We start from the raw sequence: 16,717 nt of genomic DNA, 5'->3' as shown, positions 1-16,717 counted from the left end.
GCTTGCCACCAGAGCCGCGTGATCGGGGGTGTCGGCCACAGCAATCGGGGCGCCATGTGTGTGCACAGGCTCGTTTCTGGGGGACGCCGGTGACCTGGAGAGAGGCGGGGGAGGGCGCATCGGTGGTGCCCGTGGCCCCTTAGTCTTTGAAGAGGATTAGAGGCTGCTGGGTGTGTGCTGAATTAGCTGCCTGCCCCCCAGGATGGACCTTCCACAGGAAGACCCGGCACTTTCTGGTTGTCCGTCTCTCCGTTCACCCTAGCTTGTGGGCCTTCTGCCATGAAGCCTGATGACTTTCAAAGCTGGACATTTTGTGCTTTTGTCTGTCAGGGTGCAGGTCTTAAAGTTTGGGGTGCCCAGTATGAAGTTCAAACCCTTGTTTCCTCGGGGGCAGCCTGGAGTCGAGAGCTCACTCCCGGTTGTATGCTGCTATGCTGGGCTGAGGTTTGTGGGGGGAGTGTCCCAGCCTGTCCTGCTGCTTTGACCTGGGCTCTTCCCCTTGGCCCCTTGGGGACGAGCTGCTCAGCTGGCTCCTGAGCGTCCTTCACAGGGAACTGGTGTATGTTTAGCCGTAGATCCGACGCATCCCGGAAGAGGCCATTCAGGGCCCTGTAGTTCACTGTCTTGACCTGGAAACCTGGCGTGTTGTTTTTATGAAACAACTGACGGTTTAATCAGAAAAGTCTTCTTAATCTATACATCCAGACGGCCGCTGTTTCTTCGTCACGGACATCTCACCAAATTACTTCCAGGTCTGTTGTCTCCAGAGGTGAGATCTTAAGAGCGCCAGTCCTAAAAGGCGTTGCCATGAGTTCTTCAAAGGAAACAGGCTGTTTGTCACCCAGGCGAGCGCCATCTGTCCTCATTGTGGCGGAGCTGAAGACCGTCCTGTTAATATTCAGACTTCTCTGTACGTAAAACTGGCCTTTATTGGATCAGCTTTTTGGTGCCTGTAGGGTCATATTGCCAAGCCAGAATGGGATTTTATAGTCAAGTGTCTCGCCTTTGCATTTTGCCTAATTTTTCATTTCAGTGGCACTTTGTGAATATGTATTTGGACCCTCGTGAACCACCGGCCACGGCCGCCTTTTGTGGTAGTGCTGCCGTGTGATCCTGTTGTGCGTGGCCCGTGGCCGGCGGCCAGTTCTGCTTATTGCCTTACGCTTCCTTCCCCTGGTCTTCTGCCTTCTGTTGTTTCTCTCCGGATGGCTCACCACTAGAAAATCGCCTGCCTTCTCCATCATGACCCTTCCAGTGGGGGAACCAGGGCCGCCCTTCCCGCAGGGCCTGTGTCACCCTGGGAGGTCTTCTGGAAGAAATGTTGTAACCGCAGTTAATCAGAAAGTGATGGTGTGACTTGAAAATTTACCTTCTAGAGCATCTGAATACAAAAGTAATATTGCTGGGTTTTAAAAAAGGAAGACAGAAACACTAACAACGTATGATGAGAAATACAAAATAATAACAGGAGCCAGTTTGGGGGGAGTTTCAGAATTAATCTTTCAGTAATAGAATTTCTTAAGAGCAGTTGCTGATGCCGTGTACTGTCACTTGATTTTGCTTCAGTCAGTGTTCAGCTCATAAGTAACCATGATTAATGGTTTGAAGCCTGTCACTTCAGATTTAAAAATGCATCTACCAGTGTATTAATGCAGGCTATGCATAGATTTGTTTTACCTAAAAGTATGATCATATTACACATTCTCTTCTGCAACTCGCTGGTTTTGATCTAATGGTAGAATTTAGATATCTCTCCTTGTCTTATTTGTAATTCTGGTAGAAAAGCTCCCGGTGTTTTCACCATAAAGCAGTCTCCTGGTCTTTACTTTGAGATTATACATCCATAACCTTATGAAGGAAATATTATGACATGCTAATAATGTTGAATTTTCTTGGTGTCCTTGAAATATGCAGATTTTCTGTTGTTGAAAGATTCTAGCTTTCTTGGAACGACCCATTCTGGCAATGGTGTATTATTCTTTGAAATGGTAATTTTTTGCATCTATTTTGATAGATCAGATTAGCTTGGAATTTTGTTTCATATGTTGTCTTGTAAGATTTTGGTAGCGGTTAAATATTAGCATCTTAAAATTATTTAGAAGATTTATTAATCTAGTTTCTGGAATGGTTGAGATTATAATGGCATTAACGTGTCTTAGAAATTTTGTTCTCATTTTGTGTGTCTTGATATATTTTGACATTAAAAAAAGTTTCCTTTAATAAATGACATTATTGGAGAAGTATAGTTACCCAGATTTTCAGATATATTTATCTTATATAGACCTTTTTTTAAAAAAAATTTTTAATGTTTATTTATTTTTGAGAGAGAGAGGGACAGAGACAGTGTGAGAGGGGGAGGGCCAGGGAGAGAGGGAGACACAGAATCCCAGGCAGGCTCCAGGCTCTGAGCTGTCAGCACAGAGCCCAACGCTGGGCTTGAACTCATGAACCGAGAGATCGTGACCTGAGCTGAAGTTGGAAGCTTAACCGACTGAGCCACCCAGGTGCCCCGAAAAGAAAGTGTATTTCTTTTTGTTTGTATAGTATAGGTGAGGTTTTATAAAGTGTATTTTATTAATTATATATATTTTTTTAGTTTTTGTGTATTTTATCTGTCAAATTTAAAAGATGTGTCTTAGGGGCGCCTGGATGGCTCGGTTGGTTAAGCGTCCGACTTCGGCTCAGGTCATGATCTCACGGTCCGTGAGTTCGAGCCCCGCGTCGGGCTCTGTGCTGACAGCTCGGAGCCTGGAGCCTGCTTCTGCTTCTGTGTCTCCCTCTCTCTCTCTGACCCTCCCCCGTTCATGCTCTGTCTCTCTCTGTCTCAAAAATAAACAAACATTAAAAAATTAAAAAAAAAAAGTTTGTAGCTGTTATAAAATGAATTCTGAGAGGTAATTCTATCCTGTTTACCACATTCTTTATTTCAGAAAGAAAACCCCATGGTAAACGTGTTTCATAGTCCTGATGTCTTTCACGCTCGCTTCCTGCCCTGTCTCTGCTAAAAGAAATTGTTCTTGCCTCTTGCCAGTGTCTGCTGTGCCAGATTTAGTTCAGTAGTTCTTTATATTTTTATGTAGGTGTGATATACTTAAAACAGTTTTGTTACTTGCATTTTTCTTTGGAATTGCCAGAGTTAGCAAATTATCTTTGTGGAGTTTCTCAAAAAGAATGCTGGTCTACTGGTGTGGCCATTATTAGATGTTGAAAATACTTGCTTATGTAATTCTCCTCATCCTTTATTTTTTCCAAGATTTGAAAATAGAGCATCGTGAGAGCGAGCCTTAACATATGGGGTTACACAAATGAAATTCATTATTTGATATTGACTCTAGCTATTTTTCTTGCTCTTGCATGGAAAAATTATTTACAACTTTTTAAGAGCACGAAGCTCTGCTTTAGGAAGCTATTTTGGTACTGGTCTCGAAGGACAGATTGCCTATTCCTTTCCCACCCTAACGAAACTAGGTCACTAGCTTTTGGCACATGTTCATGATGTGAGATTTATTTGATGTTCAAGTGTGCTGTCTAGAAATAGTGACGCTATGTCAGCAAGGCCACTGTTCGTTTCATGAACATAATTTCCAGTGCCCTGGAATTAATTTATTCCTTGACCTGTTAATAATCACATTTGGTCATGAGCATTTCAGAGGCAGAAGAAGTATCTGGAAATGGTCCTGGTCCCCCTGTTAGATGACAAGTTACGGGGTCTCTGTTCAGCTTGCAGGTTTGGCCTGTTGAAACAGTTATCTTAGGGAAGCCGAGTGTTTTTATTAAGCAAACTTCTGCCTGATGCCATGACAGGATCCACGGCTCAGGCAGTTCAGAATATTCACCTAATATGTGTATTTTTGAATTCTGCCTTACTGTGGCCAACTTTAAACATGATCAGGGAAGTTCCCTGTTCATTCACAGCCAGAAGCCATTACTTGAAAAAAATAGGGAATAATCAGAGGACTCCTCTAAAATTAATCATCTGTGGTTACTAAAATACCTGAGAGTTAAAATGAGCTTCTTTGAAATCAGTCACATATTAATTAGTTCAGTGTTTCAGAAAGAGATGGAGAAAATATGAGCTATTGTAAAACCTCACCTAGCGTGGCCCTGGAGTGAGCTGAATCCTTGCTCTGTGGCCTGGGGAAACTGACTTGCTTGCTTCTCTGTGCTTCTGGCTCCTAATCTATAAAGTGTGATAATAGTCCCGAGTATTCGATTATGGTATTGCGCTGATGGAAGGAATAAATGGCGGCAGTTTGATTGTTTTTAATGTTTTATTTTTATTTTTGAGATAGAGAGAGACTGAGTGCGAGAGAGCGCGAGCGAGCGGGGGAGGGGCCGAAAAAGAAGGAGACACAGAATCCGAAGCAGGCTCTAGGCTCCCAGCTGTCAGCACAGAGCGTGATGTGGCTCGAACCCACGAACCACGAGATCACGACCTGAGCTGAAGTTGGCGCTCAACCAACCGAGCCACGCAGGCACCCCGATTTTGTAATCTTGAGACACTGATGGGCTTAGGTTTTGGTTTGCTTACATGGGCTCCCAGGGCTTTGGAGCCACGTCAGTCACATGGCCTTGTTTAGTTGATTTAACAAATTGTATCTCTGCTGGTGTGATCTTGCCCTCCGTGTGTCCCCGCACCCTGCGTGTGTGTGCCCAGGGAAGGAACTGGTCCATTTGGTGGGCTGGCTGCAGCCCCATTGTGTGCTAAATGGTAGGTGTTTTTAGTAAATGTTCCTTGAATGAAGCCAAGCGAGTTTTTGTTTTTGTTTTTGTTTTTTTAATGTTGTATTTTCTAGGAGTTTTAAGAGGCATACCCCGAAATTATGTTTACATGTTCTTTGGATTAGTTTTTTGTTCTTTGTTTGTTTGTGTTTAGCACATTTGTATTCTGTGTCTGTTGCTTTCCTTGGTATAGTTTGTTTTAAACTAGGCCTATTTCAGTGCCCACGGGGATACATTCTTGAGATTCCAGGGAGCGTGTCAAAACCGTTGCCCCGCTCTGCAGACCTTGAGAGGGCTTTGTGTGCACATCACTGGAGCCTGAGGAGGCCGAAGAAGAAAGGAACAGATTGTCTTTCTTAAACTCAAGTGTACCTGGCCAGCCCTCTCACACTTCCTAGAAGAGAGAAAAGAGAGTAGAGTCAGATTCAGGAGTGACTTTAATTTGTGGCTGCACAAAATTAAAGCTGTAGAAAGAGTGTTAGTGCAAGAGCTCAGACTCTTCTTAACTGCGAACAGCCGAATTTGTGTGAGTCAGTGATTGCTCTGTAACTGGAGCTGTCACCCCCTCCCAGTCCCCGTTATCTGGGTCGCCGTGTGATAATTTTTCGATGACTCGCTTCACGAATGGACACACATTCATGTCATTTCTGATGCTTTAAAAACCTTTCTGTTGAGTTACGAAGACAGGGAGGGTTTAAAATATTTTAGTGGTACCTTTATCTTGTGCAACCTTAAGTAGGTGTAGCATTTCTAATGCCACTTGAAATGGCCATTCAAACACGTGAAGTTTAGAATATTGATTTTCATTCTCCCGCCCGGTGCAAGAATGAACTTGTCACTACTCTACTACCAGTCGAGTATGGCAGAGGCCTTTGCAGTGCAGATACTGGGGCACTTACGCGTTCCAAGGAAGAACTTCCTCTTTGCTAGTTCCACTGACGGAAGTGTGTTTTACACCTCTATCGTGATGAACCTGTTTTGCTTTCGTTTGGCTTTCCGGGCGTCTGGGTCCCCCTTCCAAGTCTGGGTCCCTGCTCTATGGGTCTGAGAGGGTGTCTGCTAGCTGAAGTTTCTGCTCAAGATTTTGTGTTGAAACCTGATCTCAGAGGTTGGGGCAGTGGATGGGGGGTTTCCTTCCAGTGCTGTGGTCTTTGTCCAAGTCCCAGGCAGCAGAGTTCTTACTGGAGGTGGCCTCTGGTGTGGGGGGCTGTCCTCCTGTGTAGGGTAGTCTTGCTGCCTATGTGTTTTCGAACGTCATCCTTCAGCATTGCTGGTAATTCTTGGAGTCACTCAGAAACCTAGTAAATTTCTTTTTTTGTGTTGATTTCCATTGCCAACAGCCACAGAGCCTGACCCAACCGACCATTTATTCTGTCCATCAACCTCCACGTCAACGGACGAAGTTAGTTGAGGTTCAGGTGCAAATGTTATGTACTCAGAATTTTGTTCTCCTTTTTCTTTAGGGTATACTGTGTGCCTAGGATGTCTGAACTGATTTTCCAGTATTCTTTTTGGTTGACAAGTCTGTGACATGTATTCATCTGTCGTTCGAGTGTTTTACTGAGTACTTACCGTGTATTCGGTGCTTGTAGTGGCTGGAGAAATAGAGCAGGAAACAAGAGACCAGACCTCTGCCTTCACGGATTGTAGTTCGAGGAGGCGGACTGACAAATAAAATACGGAGTCGCGTTTGATGGCAGTAAATCTGATGATAGAATGAAGTGCGGGGAGTGCTGAGCTGAGGGCCGTCGGCGTTGGGAGGTGAGGGACGACCCGGGAGGATGGCGGAGATGTCCCGGCGGTCTCACGGCAGAGTGGGGACAGTGCTGGTGTCATGGGACGGTCCGGAGGCCCAGGAAGGAGTGAGGCTGCACAGAGCGCTCACAGCAAGTGTGGGGGTAAGGGGATTAAATACACACGCGTTTGTACAGTCTCCATGAGGACGGGAGAGTTAACACTCCAATGCGTGAAGAACGCCGGCACATGCCTGTGAAATCCGGGCCGCATGCTCGCCATCCTCACGCCTCCTTGAGTTGTCCTGCCACACCACAGCCGTGTGGGAGCACCGGGTTTTACGGTAGCACAGCACGGGGGGCAGCCGCCGCGGCTCTTCCTTCCTGGACCCGCGAGAGCAGGTCACCCTGATGCGCACACATTGGTGCGGGAGACGTCCAGAAGCCTAGGAGGTGCGGAGGAGCGGAGGCCCCGTGAAGGTTCTGTCTCCCTGTCAGACGGGGAAGAGATGCTGTCCTGCAGAAAGCGTGAGGACCTCGATTGTGGGGATGGCCGTCGGGAGAACCCGACTGAGCACCTGCCCTCGTCGCTCGGTGCCCGACGATTGAATGTCTATTTCTGTCAGCATGGAGATTAAAGAAAAGCTGAGCAGAAGCGATCTTAATATCTTGTTGATTACATTCCAGAACGAAAAGAAATAGCAGCACATTAAGCCCAGCCGCCATTTGCTCTAATTACCCCGTGCGAACTGGAACTGGTAGCTGTCAGGCCTCGATTGAAGCTTCGGGAAGGTTAGTGCCGGCTGCACGCAGTAACGTGTCTGCGAGCAAATGCACATACCGCAGCCACCATTTGGAAGCACGCTCTTTTGTATTTAATGTGTTGCAGAGTATTTTACGATAGGGTTTGGACGGATGCTGCTGTGAGTTCACATTCACTTTTTGCATCATTTCCAGCAGACAAACAGAAGTGCTTTCCGCTAAATCCCGAGTCCCTCTATGTAAGTGGGTTTCTGGGTTCTGTAGAACTGAGCATTTGGAGGTGGGAACTTAGAAACGTTATCGTTTTAGACAAGTGTTTTGAGACATCCTTCTAATAAAGATTTATATATGTGTACATATATCCTTTTTGAACTGTTAATATGTAGCTTTTTTTTGATCTATGAATTTCAATTTATACATTAGTGTTTTTACATCCGATTTATACATTAGGTTTTTCTAGATCTGTGAATTCCAGTGTATACATTATGCAGTTTGTTCATGTTAGAATGTTTACTTTCTCTTTCCTTTTTGATTGGAAGGATTGAGTTTTCTATAATAATATTTAATCTTCATGAAATTTAGGTCTTTTAAAAAGCATTGAGACAAGCGTGTTTTCTGTATCACGGTGATGAATATCAGTTTGCAAATTTATTTGGATCGTACGCAAGTCTATTTTCGTGGGTGAATAACGACAGTGTTTGATTTGACAGTTAACTACATATGGCACTTGGTAGGCTACCCCTGAGTCTGTCCCAGATTGGTTCTTTATTCACATGGATCACAATCTGAATTGGACAAAAATTCTAGGTAGAGCCCAAACAGAAGGTGTTTATTCCTTTACTACCCTGTAGGGAGCATCTAGCTTGAGTCCTTTGAGAGCCATGGCCGTGTGAATATGCTTACGTGTATTGATTTACTCACACTGAGAAACATTTCAGTATTGCTAGATGTTGATCGTCGATAGTAGACATTTGTTGCTTTCAGCTGCTTGGTATCCATTCCCCTTCCTGAAAACACCCCAGTTTCCAGTAGAACATTGGGCATGTTTGCACTAAGGAGGGAGCCAGAGGGTGCTCGCTCCCCCTCCCCCCCTTCCCTGCCCCCCACCTCCATAGGAACCTTGAACTCCAGGGTGGGGCAGCGGGGGGAGGCTCTTCCTCAGGACTCTCCAGGGACCGGTAGAGGCACCCCCCCCCCCGCCCCCCCCACCCCAGCATGGGTCTGACTGTGTCATTGCTGGTTGTGTTTGCCTGGTGACTGCCTGTCACCTTCCAGAGTCCTCGTTGATTCTCTGAGATTCTTCCAGAAATCCCCCCTGTTCTTGTGCTAATCAGAGTCCATTTTAGTTGCTTATCACCTTCATGAGAACATGGCTTGGCTAATGAAGCATAACCTTTACTAGGCTGAAGTGAAATTTTATTTTTAGTGGAAGTGTCCTTGTGGCTCCTACGGCTTGTGGCTCAGATCCCTTCCACTTGCCCGTGGGCCCCGCCTGACAGACACTTGGTTTCCCTTGTAATTTAGTGTTGAAAGATATGGTTTGGACAGGTCTGGAGAGCAGACCTGAAAGGCATTTGTTTGCTGACTTGTATGTAAACTCTTAGGAACTCTTCCCAGTGCCCCAGTATTTAAAGCCAGATAGTTGTTGGATGGTGTGTGTTGTGAAGGGGCTGCTGAAATCAAGTGTTCCCTCCACCTAATTTCTGTGTAATGTAATTGAAAAAATAAGTACAATAAATACTTCATTTTCCCTCTTGTAATTATAAGTGACAGTTTTAGGGCTAAACCTGTAAGGTGACTGAACCGGAAGCATGACATTTTAATATTCATCACATAGAATAAAATATACTGTTATCATTGAAGGCGTTGGTGTCCAACTAAAACTAAGGTATTGCTGGAAGAATTGTGTGTTGAAAAGAAACAGTGTTTTTTGCAGTCGTTATGAACGAGTGGAATGGAAGCTGTGTTTCTGTTTAGCTCTGTCACTGCGTGGTTTAGTACCAGGTCACTGTCCGACTGTCTCACAGCCCTCTGCATTCGGCCGTCTGGGCAGATAGCCACTCCGCTGGCCAAGCCGTCTCTTACGAAGGGGCTCGGGGGAATAGTTTCTCAGACATTCGGGAAGAGTGTATTGTCTGAGTCCTGTCACCTCTAAGGTGACCCGGGTGGAAGAACGCCCAGGGGAGCGTCTCCTGTCACGGTCCGTCTTATTCCCAGGCGTAGCTGTTGGATTATGCGCGGTGTCTTTGGATATAGTTAGACTCCTCGCCACTGAGCGAGTGTGGAGTTTTCGCAAGACCTAGAATGCAGCAGTGCCTGCGCTGGAGAGGCGCCCCGGCCTTCAAACGAAGACTGTGACCTGGTGGCAACGGGTATAATTGCCTAAAAATAGAAGCTTGGGGTTTTACGACAGTCCGCGTATGAAGTGTCCCATTCTCAGCGTGAACGTGTACGTGTGGGCTCTTTGCACATTCGTGAGGTTTGCAGACACTTCGAGTTTTGCACCCTTCCCAGTGCAGGAGTGAATTAAGTCGGTGAGTTGACTGTAAGCAAAGAGGATGTTTTCATTATCGAACTGTTACACGGGATGGAGAGGCTTGTGGATCGTGCTGGAGCCCCACTTAATTCAAACCTTGGGAAGCAGTGTGTGCTGTCTAAGAGAAAGAAACCGTGTTCTGCATGAGGAAACCCTGATGGTGATATTGTTAAGGGGAGGTTGGCTCCGTTGGTTTCTGGTCTGATCCTCATCCTACCTTCCTGGAGGGCGTCCTCAGAGTCAGCTGGCGTCGATGTCTGAAAACCAGGACAGCGTGTCGCTGAAGCTGGGGGACGGCGGGACCGACCTGTGAGTCCAGGATCAGGGCTTCTGGGCAGGAGTGTGGTATTTGGGTGGAGGGGACAGAACCAGCCATTACCACACTGCTGTCCTTCTAGGGCAGTGGCCCGAGGAGGAGGAGGGGAGCCTCCAGAGTAGGGAAGAGAGCAGGAAGAGGAGGTGGAGACATTCACTTGCCTCTTCTCTGTGAACCAGTGTGAGACACAGGCTTGTTTGGGCACCACCTGGAAGTTGAAGGTGCTGATCTCTTTAGTTGCAGCCACGACCGAGAAGGGAGGGTACACATGCCCACCGGTAGCTTCTCATCCACTCTCCGCTTGGGGAGCACTGCGGGGGCAAGTAGGTGAGGCCCAAAGGAATTGGAAAATGCAAGCAGCTGAAAGCACACATATGAAAACCTTGGATTATTCTCCTTGCCTATTACGGCCATCAAACAAGAACCAGACGCCACGCAAAGGGAACAGGTGAATGGTCAAGGCAGGAGACTGGCTGCATGCTGCACTGCGAAAGTTTGGGCGTAATCGGGACTGGGCTTAAGTCATTTACTAACTGTGGCAGGTTACTCATGATGGCCAGCTACTTAGGTCTCCGAGCTTTCCTTTCTTTGTAAAATGAGAGTGATGATAATATCCATATGCAAAGCTGTTGCAAAGTTTATTATCTTTGCCACCTTTTAACAACGGCTTTGTAAACTGTGAAGTACCAGATAAGTGTTCGTTTCTCCGTGGAGTTTTACATCTGTAAGCTGGCGAACCTTCCTAGTGTTTGCATTACTGAATCTAGGTCTTGGTGATGCGTCGGTGGGTTAAGCTGACACTTCCTGTTCTGCTCTCAGGACTTAGAGTCCAGAGACCAGGATGATGGGGCTGGAAATCCAGTTTTGCTGCTGACTAGCATTGTGTTTCTCAAACTTCCCACCAAAGCACACCTAAAAAGGAACACGTGCGCATAGGGTGTTCAAGCAGTCTGCCACAGGCTCATGGTTTTTCTAAAATCACATTTTATTTTACAATCTGTGTGAAGTTTGCAATCTAGCCTAAGCAATATTTATATTAAATTGCATATACCTTTTAAGTTACCTATCAGTAAGATGTTAAAAAGAGGGAGGGGGTTCTGGCGATTGCTGTTAACTTGGTGGACAAGATGGGGTTGCCCTAGCCGGTGACTTCATGTGCCTCTAGACCTATGAGCACATACACCTGATTCCTGGGCCGCTCTTACTTGTTACAGAAGAGGATTGACTGTGTCCTGTGTCCCCTTCTGGGCAGTTTTTCTGTGAGAGCCCATGTAACAGATACTGCAAGGAACTCTTGACCTGATTACAAAATCAAATTATACAACACACTCATTCTTACAAAGCAGTTTCTACATATTGTGTAATTCTCATCCTTATAGGTCGGTCACAGAGGACTTTGCTCAATAGAGTTTATTGTTGTAGAGGCCACAAGTTATCAAATGTTACTTGCTTAAAATATTCTGGAAAGTTAGTCATTAGCACATGACATTTCATTACGGTGTCCTATTTTTGTGTGTCATTGTAACTTTCCATTATAAGCTTAAAAATGATGAAGGCTTCCGGTCAAGAAGGTAGGCTAGGCACTGAGCACTGTTAATTGCTCTCTGTCCATTTTAAAGCCTCATCAGAATGAAAGCACAGAATGTTTAAAAACAAAAAGAGACGAAAGGTACAACCATCCGCCAATAAATAGCAAACCAAAGGGAGAGAGGTCATCAGCCAACGAGATTCAACAAAGTTTTTGGGGTTTGGGAGATGAGACGGGTTGCAAAGCGCTAGCCTGTGTGTATTGCCAGGGGGCCTGTGCAGATGCGGGAGGCATCGTCCCCTGCAGGGGCTCAGAGTCAGCAGCTGTTTTAGAGCTTAGAAACTTAGACATGAGGTTTCCCAAAACGAGGTACAGTCGAAGGGCTGGGTGTACAATTGTCGCCCACCCCAGTCCCCCACACCCCACCCTCCCACCGCAGATGTGCGCACTCCTGGAGGCAGAGGCCGCTGGTGTGCAAGGTCAGGCAAAATGGGCAAAAGCCGATTCTTCCATAGATAGGAAACTAACTTCAGAAAATAGGACTTCTGATGGGGAGTTTGGTTCCACTGCAAAGCCCTCCTCCTTCTTTGGGGTCTGCTGCTCACCAATCAGGTTCTTTTCTGCCTATGCCAAGTAAAGCCTATCTTGGTCACACATAAGCTCAGAATTTCCAGTCAGAGAAGAGGCCTTCCTAAAATACCCAGTGACGCAAGAGTGAAGGAGAGCGACTCTCGTTCTCCTGTGTTCCCGTCTCTAGTGAACATACAGACCCACGGGTCATCGAGTGTATGACACTTGACACATGAAAGAAAAAGGTGGGCCTTAAGGAGAATGGCTAATGCAGAAGCAATGATATTACATAAAAGGGCTATTAGATTCATTTTTAAAAAGAATTGCTGAAATGGAAATGTCAGTAAAAAAATACGAGGGAATAAAGTGAAGTAATCTTCCCAAAAATGGAGAGCCAAGACCAACAAAATGCAAGAACAGAGACATGAGAAATGAACCTGTGAGGTTTGGTATTTGGCTTAATAGAAGTTAGAGAAAAAGAAAGAGAGGAAATTATCAAAAAAGTAAAGGAAGATAATTTCCAGAGGCAGGAGAGGTATGTGTCTCTGTATTAAAGGGACCCACCGAGATCCAGCATGATTAATAAAAACAAGACACCCGTGGGTATGTTTTTGTGAAATTTCAGTGCTTTAAGGAGGAAGGTAAGATTGCAAAAATGTTCAGAGAGGAAGAAAGACAAGTTCTCCATGTGTGAAGGAACGTCAGACTGGCGTCAAAGTGTTCATCAGTGGTACTGGATGCCCTAGGTATTGCCCACGGGATCCGAAGGTAAACCGACTCAGTTCAGTATCTGACAAACTACTGTTTGTTATGACAGCAGAATAAAGACATACTGAGATGTACGAGGACTAGATAAGTTAGCTTCCCAAGGACCCTTCTTGAGAAGATGGTTGAGTGTGCACCCCAGCAAAACGGGAGAGTATCCAAGAAAGACAGCCTTGGCCCTCAGGACACGGAGTAACCAACCTACCTGAGCAGCCAGTGCAAGAGCACCGGCTGTGAACCAGGTCCAGACGACAGCGTCCGAAGTGGAGCTGGGGCACAAGGCTTCTGAGGGCCCCCCCAGCCCTGCCTTCCGAGACTTAGGAAGAATTCCAGTTGGGGCCTGTCAGAAGAAAGGCCATGGTTTTAAGTGATCAGTGGGAAAAGTAGGTCCCCTCAGTCCTAAAACTAGAATTTTTTTATTCTTGGAGTGGTCAGGAGGTCACGCCGTTGCATTTGTTTGTAAAGAATTCAATGTAATTTTGACGCACCCCTTTGCTTGGCATTAAATGATATGTATATATTATAATGTAGATGCTGGTTGTGGATTGTCAACATTTAGAACAAGTCTGCGATACGGAAGGTTTGGGTGCTGTTTACTTCCAGGTATGAATGGTTACCGTCTTCACACTATTAGAGGAAAAGTGTGGCGACTCCAGCATCCAGAGCCGGCTTGTCGGAACGGGAATTTGTATTCCGTTTACTTAAAATCGCAGTTAGTGTTACAAGGGCTCAAAATTGAGAGTCATAGTTGAAGGTCGGTGAAGATGAGTTAAATTCTGATTTTTAAATCTAGGAAAATCAGTAGACGTTATGTAAGGTTATTCAATCTGGAAACCTAAATATGTTCATTTTTTTGAGTTGTAGAGATAACTGTCAGAGGAACAAAAAACGGTCAAATTTTTTTCTGGAGAATGGGACTCAGGGTGGGCAGGAAGGGTGGAAACACATCAATTCTTTTGTGTTAGATTTGTTCTACATGTGCATATTTTGAGAAAACAAAACATTTAAAAATATTTCCCAATTTAGTGTTTCACTAATCCAGACCTGTAGTGAAGTTTTACCAAAGAGACTAAACCGTTTAAGTAATTGACTGAATTAGTGTGACAGTGACCTTAGCAAACAAAGTAATATGAAACTTTCGCTTTGCTCCTGGCTTTTTAAACTGAGTCATCACTTTGGACCACAACAACAGCAACAACAACACATTGAGTGAGTAACTCTTGTTTCCATTACTAACCCTAACAGTTTTTTCCCCCTGAAAACATTTGTGCTTCTGTAACTGTCAGTTGTGCGGATAGCGTATAAGCAAATTCAGCCTACTTTTATTGTAATAGATTCGAATTTCAGCCCAGAATCCGGTAGACTGAGTACGCCGATGACAAATAATATCCTGTTTGGTAAGCAAGGTGTTGGGAGTGAGGATGGGCCACAAGGTCCTTTCCAGGTTGACTCAAAAGGGAAGATGTGTTTGCAGTCCTGGTGCTGTTCGTTCTCCATTCCGAAGATAAACCTACGTCACGTTAACCAGAAAGAACATGTGGATAACCTCAAAACGTAGACACACTGTGCAGAAACATCAGCACAACCGAAGGGCCTCCAAGCACTCAGGAAAGACATCTGTTGCCATGGCTGTACATTTCTTATGTTCCCTTACTTGGGATTGATGAGTCCCACTTGTCCCTCCCCAAGCAGAGTTCTCGTCGGGGCCTTCTTACTTTGTGACTCTTTCTAAAAGCTGGATGTATTCCCTCATCCTGGCCCAAACAACTTCTTATGCACAAAATAGGCAGCTGGCCCGCAGGCCACGGTTTGCCAGTCTTTGTTACAGTAATTAAGAACATGGACTCTGGAACTGGACTACCTAGATTTGAATCTTAGCTTCCCCACTAATTGTGGGACTCAGTTTTGTCATCATTAGCCGAAGCTCGTGGAAGTACCAACACCACACTGTTTTGTGAGAGTTAAACGACGTAACATATGTAAGGTGGTTCAGAACAGTGCCTGGGCCATGCACCTGCCCTTTACGTTTGGCTGTTATTTGAAATAGGGCACGAGTGGCTATTAAGTTGACTCTCATGTGCTGACTTACCGTGGTGAGAGTCCTGGAGGCCACCTCTATGTTCGCTGGAAATAATACTGTCTAATTAACTGTGTTTGAGGGGAAAAAGACCATGGCAACCAGCCCAGGTCTTTGCTACTTCTTGTAAATGACCCTTCTATCCTCAAGTAACCTCTCCGTGATTAGGAATATAATGCTCTGTTAAAATGTTGCTTTTGGGAAGTAGATTCAACGCAAATTGTCTCAGGTTACACTAAATTTTATAGGAACGTGACTAATACAAATTTAAGGCTGGCAGGCAATCAGTATACGAAGTACCCTTTAAAGATATTTCAGGTAACTGTGATGTATTTTGATAACATTTTGCAAAAAAATATATTTAGAGGACTAAGGAGTACGTTGAAAAGTATGAACCCAGTGGAATATAAGCCGGACATGCTTGTATTTCTCTTTACTTTTGGCCTTACTGAGCTTTTTAAAATCTTCTTTTCCATCTGCTAATGAATTCTCGATTGATTCAGTAACTTTCTAGTCACTTTTTGTTTCTTATAAGAGAAAGACTCCTCTCAGTTTAGCTCAGTTCAAAGCTTCAGTCGTATGTCCAGTTCAGAGTGTATCCTTGTTCTGTTTCTAGCCACAGCGGGAGTAACAGAGACCAGATTTCCTTAAATAAACCACCTTAAATAAACTAGAAACTTGGGCAGATAGATGAAACAACTGGATATAGATAGTACACTATCACTATAGATTGTGATCCTGAGATAAAACAGTCAAGGAAAGCCCTAAAATCACCGCAGCTTTCTTCCTAGAGGCATTTTCTAGACTCCAAGCAGTAAAACCCAAGCAGTCTGAAATGGTCTTATGGGAAGCTGAAATGGATTAAGCATGTGGGGAACAGTACAGGAGAGGAAGTGATTACACAGAAGAATAGCTTCAGAAACGGGTGACCTTGAGTTTGTTGCTGAATACTAGGATGTGCTTTCATAGGCCAGATGGAGAATGACCAGGTAACTGGTCTAATTAACTAATTAAGAAGAATAATTCCCAGACTTCATAAAGAGAGACTGGAAAAGTTCCAAATTCTGAGAGGCTTTGTAGGACACACTCTGAATTAAGTGGATATCTGGAAGGATTATGCTGTAGGAGGGCCAAACTAGCCGTAAAATAACAAGTTTTCTACACCTGCCCTAACAGAGCTTAAAAACAAACCTTGCAAAGACCCACCAGTTTTGCAAAGAACTTAATTGCCTGTGGTACAAAGCCCAATATGCTTTAAAGGAAAACAACAAAATGTGGGACACAACTTAGTCAAATAATGTCTAGCAACCAATCAAATATTAGTAGACACAATGAAACAGAAAAAAATGTGATGCAGGAGAATAAGCAGTGAACAGAAAGAAACAGATTACAACAGAGGTGATGGAATTTGCAGAAAAGGACTTCAAAACACTTGTTTGTATTGGTCCTTAAGGATTTAAAAGAAAAATGAGCATAATGAGAGAATTGCAAGGTATAAAACAGAACCATGTAGAACTTTAAGGGCTACGTATTACAGTCTCTGAAATGAAAAAAAAAATGGCAGAATTAATAGCAGAGTAGATATTACAGAAGAAAAGTTAGTGAATTTGAAGACACAGAAGTAGAAAATCAAAACCAACGCACACAAAGAAATGAAAAGTGTAGGAGCACCTGGCTGGCTCAATCCGTGGAGTATGCAACTCTTGAT

General features: G+C 44.7%; 1 protein-coding gene across 9 annotated transcripts in view; it reads left to right on the top strand.

Annotated features, from left to right (window-relative positions):
* Nucleotides 1-16,717, top strand: part of AUH (AU RNA binding methylglutaconyl-CoA hydratase) — a 208,369-nt gene that overhangs the window by 88,757 nt on the left and 102,895 nt on the right. The window lies entirely within an intron of this gene.

The sequence above is a fragment of the Panthera leo genome, chromosome D4 (genome assembly GCF_018350215.1).
Source record: "Panthera leo isolate Ple1 chromosome D4, P.leo_Ple1_pat1.1, whole genome shotgun sequence".
NCBI classification, from domain to species: Eukaryota; Metazoa; Chordata; class Mammalia; order Carnivora; family Felidae; genus Panthera; species Panthera leo.
Note: the sequence above shows the minus strand (reverse complement) of the source record. Positions and strands in the feature narration are given on the sequence as shown.